General features: G+C 41.5%; 1 protein-coding gene across 1 annotated transcript in view; it reads right to left on the bottom strand.

Moving 5' to 3' along the window:
* Positions 1 to 14,212, bottom strand: part of CDCA2 (cell division cycle associated 2) — a 108,778-nt gene that overhangs the window by 10,574 nt on the left and 83,992 nt on the right. The window lies entirely within an intron of this gene.

Here is a 14,212-nt window from a genome sequence, read left to right as displayed (position 1 = left end):
ATACAAGTGGTCAAAGCACAAACTCAAAAAGCAAACCTGAACTGACTGATACCGGCCTTTTCTTGGACTCCAACTGCTGAACTAAATCTGGGGTTGTTCCTTGGTCCTGTCTTAGGCACTGTCTTTGCGCACAGCTCTGAGCAAGTGACGACGCTCGTGCTGCAGAGACGAGTCACGTTGGCTCCTGAGAAAAAAAGTCTGAAGTATATCTCCTCCCTCTTGCAGTAGAGTGCGCGCTTGAGTCACTGGGTTGCATAAAGACTCTTCTTTGCAGCTCCAGTGCTCTGACCAGTAAATGAGTCCAAGTGGCAGAGGCCTTGCTCCGCTTGCACTCTATCCTACCTGTTCTTCAGAAAGACTAAGATACACTGGCTGCCAAAGCCCGGGTCAAGGGTATGTAAGATGGGGAATTTCTGTTCCCTTTGTAAGAGCATTGATCAAAAAGGTAAATTAGCTTTATTTTATCAGAAAAAAATAAACCAGAGTGCTGAAAAGTGTCTTGGAAAATGGTAATTGACTATCTAAACCAGGAATATTCCATTTTCTTGTGTGAAAACGACTGGAAAGGTTCAAACAAATGAAAATTTTCTTTGATGATGAAAGCCACTTTTACTGACTTTTTTTGACTAACAGAAGACAGAATATGAGTCAGTGTTTAAACTATTGCCAGATGTCAGTGAAAGCATCTGAAAACATGAGGCACTATCAACCAAAAGCTGAGAAGAAAACAGGTTTTTCTGGTAATCTGCTTCAATTACTCATTCTGGGATAACATGCAATTAGTAGGTGACCTTCTTCCCAACAGTGGAACCTAAGTTGTCCACTGTCCTAGTGAAATGTCCTTCGTCTCGTCTCGAACAGAGGCCCGATCTACTTAAAATCTGATTCAGCTTTTTTTTCCCCTAGGAAATCCCAGCAGTGTATTAAGTGACAGTTTTAGTGATAAAACCAACAGTTACTTTGAAATCTTAGTCTTTAACAGTGACCTACTGTTATATTCAAGCAAGGAAGTTTACCGTGCAGATGAAAGCCTGGAGATCTACGGTGTTCCACTACTGATTTGTCACCTCCTTTAAGGACTTGATGATGTACAAACACAGCATGTGCCTGTGATATGTTATCACTCTGACCTTCAGAGCTGTCCTGTAGTCTGAGCAAATGCCAAATAAAATGCTGAGTGAGGGAAGGAGATGCATGAAGTACCCCAGCAAGAGAATTTCAGAAAAAATATTAACTCCTAAATTTGAAAAAAGCATACAAAAACTCCCTCCAGCCCCAAGTAGCTCAGATGGTATCACAAAAGACTATCTGTACTGAAAGGGAATCTATTAAAAAACCAAAAAAATCTCTAGGATCAGTTACATTGTCATGCTGAACCTATTTCATTATCAGTCTTGCTCAATTCTTAAAAGCCAGTGTGAAAAGATTTTTCTTGGCCCACGTTAAGACCAGTAAAGGCTAGAAATCTGCAACCACCTTAAATCCTTAATTCGCCAAGTTTTACACAAAGATCAAGTTGTTCAGCCTTCCTTTGTAAGATTGCTGCCATGCTCTGGAAAGAATTTAATGACATTTGCGACATCAAAGACAGAAAGCGGTCCTTTTCCAAAGGCAAGGTATTTGGATAGCCGTTAACTTGTACGGTATCGAGATCACCAAAGGAACGTTTCTCTTAATAGTAGTGATAAATGGAACCTCTCCTATAAGCGGACAGTGAAAGCAGAGTTAGCCTTCGCCTAGGGAGCAGACGATTAAGAGTCGGGCATGGCCACGTTGCCATCGGCACGATGCCTCGGTTAAGAAAGGCCTTCTAGAAAAGCAGATTCTCTCCCACCTGCCTTTTTTCCTTTACGGGTCTTTTCTAGACGGCTGTTTTGTAAGAACTTGAATTTCACTTTAATAAATGGTGAAACAATAGCCACTCATTCAACCACTTACACAGGGCAGCTAGGGAATTGCCAGACCAGTTAAAATATTTATCTCAGTGACAACACACAGCTGTTGAGGTGCAAAGATCTGAAGCTTTAATCGCACCAGGTTATTTAAGTAGGAATGTCTCATTAACTCCGCTTGCAGGACTGGATTAAACAGACAGCTGGTGGCCACAGCAAAGGGTGCAGACAGAGCAGCCATGACAGAGACAGTGTTGAGCAAACATCAGTGTAGATAAGGGGAAGTAGGAAACCCAACACTTCCCCCTCCCGAAGTGGAAGGCACCGAAATACTGTCCCGTGGAGGCAATACAAGAAGGTTGGGGGGAAGCACGACAACGGGGAGGGGGGCAGGGGAAATCAGATCTGCTGTCCTGCTTCCTCTGTGTTTGTGCAGTTACAACAATAACAGAAAAAGACACGGGAATGACGAAACACAAGCCTGTCCATTGCCAGTTGCTTTTCTTGGGGGGGGGGTGGGGTACATGTGGATAGAGCGCATTATTTTATCCTTCTGCAAGGTTTATATCGTGCGTGCTTGGGGAAACTCATCCTGGTTCATTTTTGTCTGCACTCTCAAACTCAATCCACTGTCGACATAGAGGCTGTCGCTACCCAGTTTTGAACACAAGTTCGTAACTGCCTCTGCAATGAAAAGGTGTTAGCTGCAATCTTGCCACCATTAAAATCAGTGGCAGCTTCAAGCCTACTTTGCTTAATACTGCCTCAAGGTTTTAATGAATGTGATTCTGGGTAGAATGGGTCAGAAAATGCGTATAGCAATAGCACTTGAGGAACGGTAAAACGGGAGGGGAGAGCGGAACGAGGGAATAAATAGCTAGCACAAGCGAGAAAGATTGCTTATTGGCAATAATACCATCTCTCCCTGTTTACAAGCTCTAAACTTGACAAGACACGGGCCGGATCCTCAGCTACCGTAAACCCGAGTCAGTGGAAGTGTACCAATTTATGCCATCTATAGATCTGGCCATATAATTACTTTCCCCTCTGGCCTGCAAACCAGAAGCACAGCTACAAAATAAGTGGGAAAAAAAAAAACAAACAAACATTGGATTTCTCTTATGTTCACGTTCATCCTAGCACAGCACCCAAACGTGCACAGATCACTTTACTTACTTACACTGCAATGGCGTGTGAGAGCTTCAAAATCCGTACCCATGACGGAGGGCAACATATAAACAAGTAGTGGAAACACCTCCTGACCCAAAGAAGTTACAATCATTTTTCAAGTTATCATGCTGTATTAGAAGACAGAAAGGACAGGGAGGTGGGACAGGAAAAGGCGATGGTAGCAGTAACTGAAATATGTCCTTCTGTACATTATATATTTGCATACTGTAAGGGTGCTTCTTATTTAAATTAAGGGGTTTTACAGCTCTTTGTCAGAATAAAGGAGCCTCTATGCATTTTTTCATATTTCAAAATAATGGTGACTTTATAAATATGCTGTATTGCCAGTTCTCATGCTTACAGTTACTCCGATTTTGAAGGTGTTTTGCAAATCTCCAACTTGTGGAGGCACAGGAATTTTAGCTTCTTAAGCAACTTTCTGCCCTATTAATTTGCAAAGGAAGATCCTTCAAAATACGGTGCAGCTTTTCAGAAAGGCATTGACAAGTATGTTTATAATTGTGATTATTTTTAATCTAAGTCATGAGTTTTTAAGACACAACTCAATTATTTCTAGGATTAATAGAGCTGACAGTAGACAGAAATATTTCCCACAGCAAGTAGGCTTTTGAGAATGCTTCAGACCAATTTTGAGAATGTAACTAACCTTTATGAGAAATTCAAGCACCCCTACTTTTCTCGAGACTGTTTGGTTTAAGCGGCTGCAGCAATATACCCTAACAGACTGGGGTTTCTGCAGGATCTGGATGGAGAAGGACTTATCTCAACACTTCACTGAGATTGCAGGAACTTGATTGAAATTTACCAGCAGGGTCCCTATGACACTGCAATTGCTGTAGTCATTTCTTTGTCTTTAAAATGCCATATAATTGCTAATGTAATTAGTGATGTATACAGAGGGGGCCTGTGCAATTACCAAGTCCTAAGATCAAGTAATTAATGTTCTGTCAACAAAACAGCAACTGTTTCATTAACAACTGTCTGGGTCTGAAAACAGATCAACTCAGAACGTTACCTACTTGGCTGAGTTTCGCAATAGCAGGGAATTCAAGCCCAAAACATACCAGCCGAGATCAACTGCGTGCCGAAGAGGGGATTGTGGCATCCTCCACCTACAGCTACCAGTCACTTCTCCTTCCAGTAAGAGGAGGCGTCATTAATACTGCTCAAAGAGACAGGGTTCACATCTGTGTAGTCTGCTTCCATGCTGGCAATTGATGTTCCCAGTTTTATGAATAATCTCAAGTATTAAAAACTCGAAGAGGGTTTCAAGCACCTGGAAGGTTTTATTAAACATTGCGAGACTTTTATTTTTTGTAAGACCTACGATTTTGTTGTTCTCTGGATTTGCTTCATATTTCCAAGCTTTTCTCTGCCACCACGACCCCGACCAGCCCTCTCATAATGTAAAAGGAGGAGCTGGGTGTCCACCCTGATTTTTTTTTTCATTCTCCTTCCTTTACAAAATCGATAGTTTTACAGAGAGGTTTTTAACAAAGACTTACCTTGTCTTTTTCCTTATAACTCTTTTGTTTTGACAGCTCACATCCCTTAAAGTGTTAACCAAAACCACTTTTGTTTCACTCACTTATCTCCTTGTTTCAATGCTTATATCAAGAGGCCATTTTCAAGGGTGAAACCCAGACATGGGAAGACTGGAAGGAGCTGTGTTGGTCCCACAGGACGCAGGCCTGGGCTGTGTAATCTTGAGCACCATCTACTGGTTCTCTATCTCCCAGTTTGCGATTTAGAGAGGGATTCAAGGTCCTCTTCTCCCAGGACACAACACAAAGTCCTGATGCACCACAGCACACATCAAACTTACAGTATGGGAATGGTCCCCGTAGCCTAAATACAACACTTGCTGAGCAAAGGGGTTTGGCAGCACCACCACCTTCAACCCCCAAATAAGCTCTGCACTCCATAGCCTCCTGATTCTCTCAGAAGATCAAGTTTCCATGGCTATTATATTCTCCAGAAACCAGCTTAGAAACCAGGCCTGTTCTCCCTACACGCTTTTTCCCTGCCTCAGAATTGCACAGTATACGGTTAACATAGCTAAACGATAAACAATAGCTGTGGTAGAATAGAATTAAGCAGCAGAAGCAAGAGGGATCAACAAGGATTTCCGGTGAGATTTGAAACACAAACAAGCATGAGGAACTCTAAAAGTATACAATTTTTCCTCCCGCTCTGCGCGTGTCATTTTATTACAGGGTAATTAAAGAACACTTTAAAATTGTGATTAATAGGCTTTTTAGCTTCAGAGAAATCAGATCTTTGATGTCAGTTGCTTAAACATTCAGTTTACTTCGCCATTGAGGAATGGAAATAAATAAAGAATGGCAAGTATGGGCTTTTTCCTCCTCTCATTTTACTTACTACAGGAAAGCTTTATAATGGTAACATGGGTAAAAATGAGATTCATGCAACAAAACGATGCCCTCCCTGACTAACTAAATGAAACCTTGTGTCACATGTGCCAGCTCCCTGGCATCTCAAGAACACCAGCATGCCTACATACACACAGTGTCGCTGAATATGGTTCAAACAGCAGTTGGTATTTATATACAAATAGCACACGAGGTGCTGCAGAGTTTGTAACCCTATCCCAAGTTTTGCAATCGTTGCCTCCAAGACATTTGGCCATACAGTTTAGAGGTTCCCTTTTCTAGTAAGCTCCACTCAGCAGCAACATTTCTGGTTTTTTGTTTGTTTGGGGTTTTTTTATTTAAATTATTATTATTTTTTAAAGGGGGTGAGGGAAGCAAATGCTGATAATACGGATCCTAAACCAACACTGGGTACCTTCACAGTCCATTCCTCCCCGGGGACATGCAACTACCATGGACTGAGGGAACAAGCTGCTCCCTTTCTCTTTAGCAATACTAGCAAATCTAGATGCACAAAGCCTGGTTTTCTGCTTAGTTTGAGCCACTGATTGAAGTAATGCCTCTCAAGGGTGCTTGGTTTTATTTCATATAACTATTTTTAACCATAGGTGAATTTACACGTGACGGAGAGTTAAGAAAGAAATCAGTTCTAATTGCCCTTATTTTCCCTTTCGTTTAAGATCCGGACTCCATAACAACACAGCACAAACCCTTGATAGCGTACATTACATATCTTTTGTCATAAAGATTATGGAGGTACCTATTCCCATAATAGTATTTTCAGCCCACTGGCAGCCTACATGGCCAGTATTTTTTCTTAAAGAATAATTGTTACCTTTTCTTTTCTCCATTTCTCCTTTCCCCACTCAGCCTTTCCCGTAATTATGGATCTGTCTGAAGAACTTGCATGACCAGAGTCACTGAATATCTCACTCACAAGCATTCAGCGAGGCAGGGCAGCGCTGCGGTATTTGCTTGCTGTGGTTTTACAGAAATGGCTCTGATGCAGCGAGATACACACGAAAATCGATGACACTTGAACACCTGAATGCCTCGAAGTATCGTGCCCCTAAGTGATTTGCCCAAAGCCCCGTAGAAGTCTCTGGGATCAGCAGAGACTTGAACCTCTGCCCTAGAAGTGACAAAGGTACTGCAGGAAAGGAGTAAAAAGGCAGGTCTTAAGAGTTTGAGTGAATGTGTTACTCTATTAGCCTATATATAAGCATTAGTTTCTTAAAACATTTTTGAAGCGTTATTGGCAATGGTTTTCTTCACGGTTCTGTTCTACTCTTTGCATGAATCCTGCCTGACACACTCTCTTCCTTCCAAATATATGTAACGTGTCACACCTATATGCAGATTAAAATTATGGATGCTTTTCATTCAATTGCTCTTGGAAGAAAAAGGGAGGGGAGGAAGCGGGGGGGAAGAGCCAAGTTTAATACTCTACAGTAGCACAAACCTCTTGGGCATAAAACATCGTTCAGGTAGACACATCTGGTGAAATGCATCACATCAAATTAGTATCAAGGGTATTGAGATTCTAAGACGACTGGCAGACAATTCCCCTTCTAATGTACTGCTTTTTAGATTGTTGAAGAAACTTGAATCCCAAATCTCCTGTGAAATGAGTGATACTAAACATGCCCGCTCAAATACTGAAAGTGAAGATCAAAGACACAGTGTCCAAATTGGCTTTGCAAACAAAGCAAGCCCAGAGATCCCCAAGAGAATGTGGTGCTAATTTTATCAGATCTCCTTGACTTCTTCCTCCCAACAGTTTGTCATTTAAGAAAAATAATAATAATGAGAATGCATTTCTCTCTATCAGAAGCCTTGTTGTAAGACAAACAAATTCATTCCCTTTTAAGTACATGCTTTGCAAGTCACCTAATAGTCTTAATCTAGTTTAAATGAAAAATGAGGATGTTTCACTCTCTGAAAGCTACCTACATCTTAGTCCCCGAGCCACACATACACAAACACACGCACACATACTGCCATGAATATTTCAATACGACTCAGCCTTTCAGATCAATACAGGCAACTCTCAAGTTCTATTGATTTTTCAGAGGTTTGGCTCACAAGGGTGATAAAATATTTCTCAAGTTATGAAACCTGAGTTAAGGAGCTTTTGCTGACACTTCAGCATTTACTAGACACATCTCTTTCTCCCTCTCTCTCGATTTATGACTAAGCAATAAGTCTTGGTAAGGTGGGCAGTATCATCCCATAGGGCCCACTTAAGGTCAAAAAGAGAAGTCAGGATAATAGGACAGCCCTTAAGGTCCCTAAACTTCTGTTTTCTGAGGTAATCACTTATTCTTTTCCACATGCCCTCAAAGTCCTTATTCCAACATTCATTAGCCAGTGAGTGAAATTCCCTTTCAGCGTACCTCTGTAAGCTGTCAAAAAGAAAGGGACACCAAAGCAGACACCAAATAAAGCAACTCCCTGCTGAGGCAAGGAAGCTAATCCTCTCCATATGGAAAGGAAATATACTTAATTATGTATTTATGCATGTCATTGCAGGCTTATATCTTGTTTCACTTTCATCCACAATGATCCAAACCTATTTAAATATAATGAGTAAACATTTCTGTTTTTATAATAACATAAGCACACAGTCACTCAACATTTCCCAACCACTTCCTTGCAGGACACGGCAATTTAGTGTGGTTATCATTTGTACTGAAGCAGCACCTAGGGAAGCCAGTCATGGACCATGACTCCATTGTGTTAAGGTGTTTATAATCACAAAAACCAGAAGGCAATCATTGGCCCCAAAGAGTTTACAACTGAGCTGAAGAAGAATTTTGAGTTAGAAGACAGAATTTGTGGAATCTGGTTCCAATATTCCAATTATTCCGTCCCAGAACGGGTATCTCTGCGTAACAAAGAATTACATTTTTGATCCAGTGAATAGCACGCAGTCTAACACACTGTCAATCTGGGACCAAGGCTGTTGGCTGGCCCCCACCAAGAGACCTGTTGCATATGACAGGCTAATAACGCTCCCTGCTCCGTGTACCTCAGTTTCCCTTTGTCCCCTTGTAACTTCCCCGTCTGTTTATATTACAAATTCCTTGGTGTAGGGATTGGTTAAATCATATCCAGGCAAAGACCTTACCTTAAAGAGAGTAGAATATAAGCACAATATAAGCACACACAAGCAACAAATCATACATTAGAATCTACCCAGGCAACAGTAACGTATTTAAAAAATAATAAACACATTTCAAATACTAGAATTTGTTTTTCTGAAATCGAAAGCAATGGCTATCATTGGAGGTACTTAAGGGCAGGCTGATTAACCATGGAGGCAAAAATCAGTTTGCATGCACAGACACAGAGAGGGGAGCCGAGGCTTAATTCAGTTTCCCTATTTGTCCTGAACCTCATTAATAGTTCTACACCTAATGTGGCATCTATCACTGAAGCACAAGGCATTTTGTAAAAAGATGACTACTTATTATTCCTTGTGAACAGATAGCAGCATAAAGAAAAAAACGAGGTTAACTGACTTGACCCACAGAAGCGATCAAGTCCATAGCAGTTGTATTGATTCCCCATTGCCTTCTCCAGCCTTCCCTCCATTTTGTGTTAGCTCTTTTGTTTTCAGGAATTAGGATTCATCTTTCATCACTTGAAATTTAAAGACTTTTATCTTGGAATAACCTCATTAAGTGGGACAAGTCCTACAGACTCTCATTACACGCTGGTGCCATCCCTTTCCTAGGATGCGGATCAGCTGTTTACCACCCACAGCAGGCAGGGCGCTTTCTGGCGTTGCAGGAAATACGTTCGTTACGTTTCAATGGGAAATCTGAAATTGCAGACTTGCATGTTAAGAGATATTAACAGTATGTTAATTACTGGCTAGTAGCCACGGGAGCCGTATTACTGTGTCCATAACCCATTTTAGAGCAGTTGAAGTTCGTTGCCAGCCAAGGCGTTACTGCGGTACGGGGGCAGAGAGCAAAGGACCGAAGGCCATTTCTGAGCGTCGGGTTCAGTCCCTGGCTCTCGGTCGGTGCCGGCGGTGGCACCGTTCCAGCTGCCTCCAGCTGAGGCCCGACCCTCAAGCGTTCAGTTCCACTTTTCTTATTACCTCCACCATTTCGGGCCCTTTAGTAATTCTGAACACTTCCATTTGACTACAGAAGGCCTCCGGCCTCTGTTTCCTGAGGGGAGATAATTCCGTCTGCACCAGACTGTCCTTGGTTACAAATACCAGGACAAGCCAAGGAATCGGCGCTCTGTTGCGGGTCCGAGTCCCCCACACAGAGCAAATGCTTTGCTCCCTAGGAGGAAGCGAGCATATTTTTGAAGCCTCACCGAAGAAATGGAACAATGAAATGATCATCCATTTAATTTGGTTTTTCTACTTCCTATTGATGCTTTGCACTATGCTACTTTTTTTTTTTTTTCATCTGCAGCAATATGATGGCATGATGGCTTGAAGGACTGTTCTACCACAGCCCCTAAGTCCCCTCCCTGATCAGTATGCTGCATGGCTCTTCCATTTAATGTGTACTCTCACTTTTGGTGCATTGCCTCCAAGATTTAGCATTTTATATTTGTCTGCATTAAAAGCATATGCTGCATTTACTGGTCTCAAACAGACTTGAGCCCTTCTAAAGGCGGTGGCACTGCTACCTCCTTGCTCACTACATCCTCTGCTTTCAGGAAAAAATAAGCTAAAATATATACAGTTCCAGACGTAGACAAGACAATACTGGAAACAGAAATTCTCAAGAGCACCTACGTAACTTGAAAACCTAAAGCATGCAAGTACGTTTGAAGCGTCATGCCCAAAAAGCCTGAATTCAGAAGTGCTAAGCAAATAGTAGTTATGACGCTTGATACTTCAGGAAAAGAAAAAAAATTCCAGGTAATTATTTAGCCTGAGACACAGTTTAGTAACCTAACTTCTGGCCTTATCCCTGAAATTATCAACAAATCTCTTCTGAAACATATTTTTTAAAAAAGTAAATATATCTTGTACTGGATCCTAAGTTGCTTTTTGGTAGGTCGGGAGTATAATCCTATCTGTTTCTTTGTTTAAAGTGTTTTTATTATTATTAATATTAGTCTTTTTTATCCAGTAGCATCAAGGAGCCTTGGGGACTTTGAGACTGGGGACACCTTGTGCTAGCTGCTGTACCTCACGTGGCCGGAGGCTGTCCCAACCCCCTGTTTATTACCGAGAAGGTTTGAGAGGGAACAAGAATGCAGAGGAAAGAGACCTGGCCAGATTCACAGGCTCAGTGGCCAAGGCGAGAGCAGTACCCACAAGAGACATTCCCTGAGCTGCAGCCTGCAATTTAAAAAGGCAACACAAATAACATCAGTATTTTATTTTCAAACTGATTCACACAGAGGATTTGTGTGCCTAGGCAAAGAACCACTGATACAGTTATACTGCTCTGATCTATGTATGACCTCAAGAAAGCATCTGAATTGCAGTTAGACACCTAGAAAAGCTCATCTGAGAGAACATTCCCTGGAGTAGCTTCCCCGAGGTGACAGAGCTTGGCATGGGAGTCCAGCTTGCCCAGTTCCCATTTTTTCCCCATGTTATGGTCTTCAAGACTTTCAGGAAGGAGAAGGGGGAAAAAAAAAAAAATGCACTTCATTTCACTTCTTCAAACAAAATCTGGCTTTCACCCCCCTGCCTGGCCAAGAGGATTCATCATTCCCCTCATTTAAACACATTTCAAACAGGTTCAGCAGCACAGCTCAATGAAACTAAGAGGAGCTCTGTAGTTGCATCCCAGTTTGCCACTTCAAAAACGTAGCGCAAGTACACGCCACCCAATCAAGTTCCATTACTTCCCATGGCAGCAATAGCTTTGAAGAATCCTAAGTTAGTTAAAACCCACATCAAAAACCCACATTGGCCATCTCTAATCAAATTACACTTTTCAAGCTGTTCACTCCCCAAACCCCATAAAATGGTTTCTAATATTTTTCCCACAACTGGTGTTAAAGCGTAATTGCTTGCTGTATCTTTTTGCCCCTCTTGAATAATTGGTGTTAGATTTGCCACTTTATAGTCCTTGGGAATGTGACCTGTCATTATAAAGCTTCTAAAAATATCAGTTAACACTTCACAATTTTCTCTCCTTTATTTTCTTCTGCAGCAATGGATGTACCCTCCCTGGACCAGATACCTGATCTGCCTTTGAGCGTAAAACCTTTCAGCAATAATTTTTGCAGTCATTTGCGCAGTAACACCTTTAACATGCCTGGGAATAGAAAGTCAGATCTTTAGCTGATGTAAACTGGCATAGCTCCACTGAATTTAACGGTTACTTCAGTTTACACCAGTTGGAGAGCTCACTAAGAATTGCTATACATTTACTTCATTTAAAAGCCCAAACAAACTCATTTCTCATGATTTAGAAGAAAAGACTTAACTCAAGTACTTCATAGAAAATCAAACTCATGCAATAAGAATAGCTGTTACTAAACAACAGATTTTCAGTCTAACTTGAGAATGTATTTCAGGACATCTCTAACGTGAGGTCAAGTTGAAATTATCAATATGCTTAATTATCTCCCTGAACTGGACCCTCAGTTTATAAGCTCAGTGCCTCATCTTCCAACGTACCAAGAAACCGCATTTCCAATGGCAGCTGTGTGGACTAGGGTGTGCAGAACATAGTTTTTTTGACAGCAATAGCCATGAGGACTATCATATAGGATAGGTTATACACAGGGTCCATTTCAGAGACAAGGGATTTGAATACAGAAACTATTCTGAAAGCCCACATATTTCCTAGTGCAATCACAAACTTTTTTAGCCTTTTCCCTCACCATCCCCTCAGCAGGTTTGTGCAGATTTTCAGCAGCAGCTGGCACTCTGATTCCTGTCTCCTAAATCCCTGAACCACAGCCCTTGTTGTTATTTATAGTGCTGTAACACTTACAACCCTGTTGCTCTAGGTAGCAGTCTCCTTGCAGACTTATTCTCTGACACCCCAAGCCACAGTGTCCAACTAGAATATTTAGAAGCACGTTTCTTGACCAAGGATTGCCCAAGCGCTTTATAAAAAGGATGGTATCCCTAAGCAATCTTAGCCTTCGTACATTCTTCCTTCCCAGCACAGCCCCAGGTGGTTCTAGCACAGCCTCATCTCTTAGTTTAAGCACGGGAATCATACTAACACTCTCATACAATAAGCCCAAGTCTCAAGAGGAAGGGAGGAAGGAGAGAGAGTCTGCTATATTCAGCATTGTTGCTAAAACTCCACAGTAGGTTGACCCCATGGCCTTTTCCAACAATCTTTAATACCCAGTGTTACATGATTCCTAACGGCACTTTTTTGGCGCTGGACAGGGCAGAGGTCAAGGTCTGGAATGTCACCGGGGCTGCTACTTACTGAGTAAAGACAATTAGACGATTGTCTAGACAACTGAGCTTTGTGCTCTGTGTGATAAGCATGCAATCAACTCTCTGAGGTGATATAAACAAGCTGCCTAGCCACTGCATTTTCCTTTTCAGCCTCCTCCTTCCTTTTCTGGGGATCTCTTGTATTCTTCCTCTGTGTGTGCTGTTCTCTACAACTCTCCTCCTCTGCATCTGGCGGCTCTGGTGTTAGAAACAAGCCAGCTGTGGACATTACAGTTGCAGAACACAGAAAATATTTTAGCCACTGAGACAAAGAGCTAGACTAGTGTAATTCTCTAAGCTTAGAGTTTGGCCATTTACAGATACTATTTATATTATAATATTTTTTATGCAAAATACAGAATCAGTAACAGGATAGCTTAAGAACTCCCGATCCTAAACTAACGGCCATTCTGACAGACACACACATCTAAGAACTGTGGATTCAACCACTTGGAGAAAGGAACTGAAACGGCATTCCCAAAGTCCAGAAAAGCACATTAGGCTACCAAGTTACTGCATTTAAAATAACCAACCAAACCAAAAATGCTCAGCCAAACCATTATTCCCTAGCATCTCAGGCTATTTGTCAAATCTAAAATACATGTGTAAGGTGATCCAAACCCCATCTATCACTTGTTGGAGGTAGGGATAAAATATCACCGTGGTTTATTTTACTGCGAAATACTGATAATGACATCTTACAGTTCTGTAACACCTCTAATTCCAATGATCTCAAAGTATTTTATTGTGGCCCTAGTTCACCAAACAAGGTAATCACAGAATTAAAATCCCATTTACTCCAACAGAATGTGCTCAAGTGCTTTGCTGAACTGGGGACTAAACTATTAAAATTTACATGCCTGTAAGGCAGAAATTATCTATCCTGTTTCACAGATGAGAAGAAAATGAGGCTTGCAGAGAAACTCACTTAGACTTACACTTTGTGATTCTAGGTATGTCCAAATCAAACAGAGAAAGGCACAAGAATCCAAAAACAACAGACTAGAGGCAGACCCTGGTTTAAGGAGTTTTATATGTTCATCCCTGCGCCACAGAGACCAGACTAGCATGCATGAGAAGAAACAAGACCATATGGGAGAGATGAGTGCATCAGCATTGAGAAAATATATATATATAGTCTAGAAAAATTATCTTAATTGTTCCTTTCCCTCAAAATGGGCACCCAGTCCTAGTTTTAGACCTGGCAAACTGGCACAAAGTCAACATGTTAAATCCAAATCTTGCCTCTGGGTTCACAAAAGGATTTATGGAAATATGAGCCTTTTCAAGCTCTAGGGCCTGCAGGAAAATCCTTGTGGATGTCTGTCTTACTCAGA

The sequence above is a fragment of the Aquila chrysaetos genome, chromosome 13 (assembly GCF_900496995.4).
Source record: "Aquila chrysaetos chrysaetos chromosome 13, bAquChr1.4, whole genome shotgun sequence".
In the NCBI taxonomy this organism is placed as follows: domain Eukaryota; kingdom Metazoa; phylum Chordata; class Aves; order Accipitriformes; family Accipitridae; genus Aquila; species Aquila chrysaetos.
This window is presented reverse-complemented; position numbering and strand designations above follow the sequence as displayed.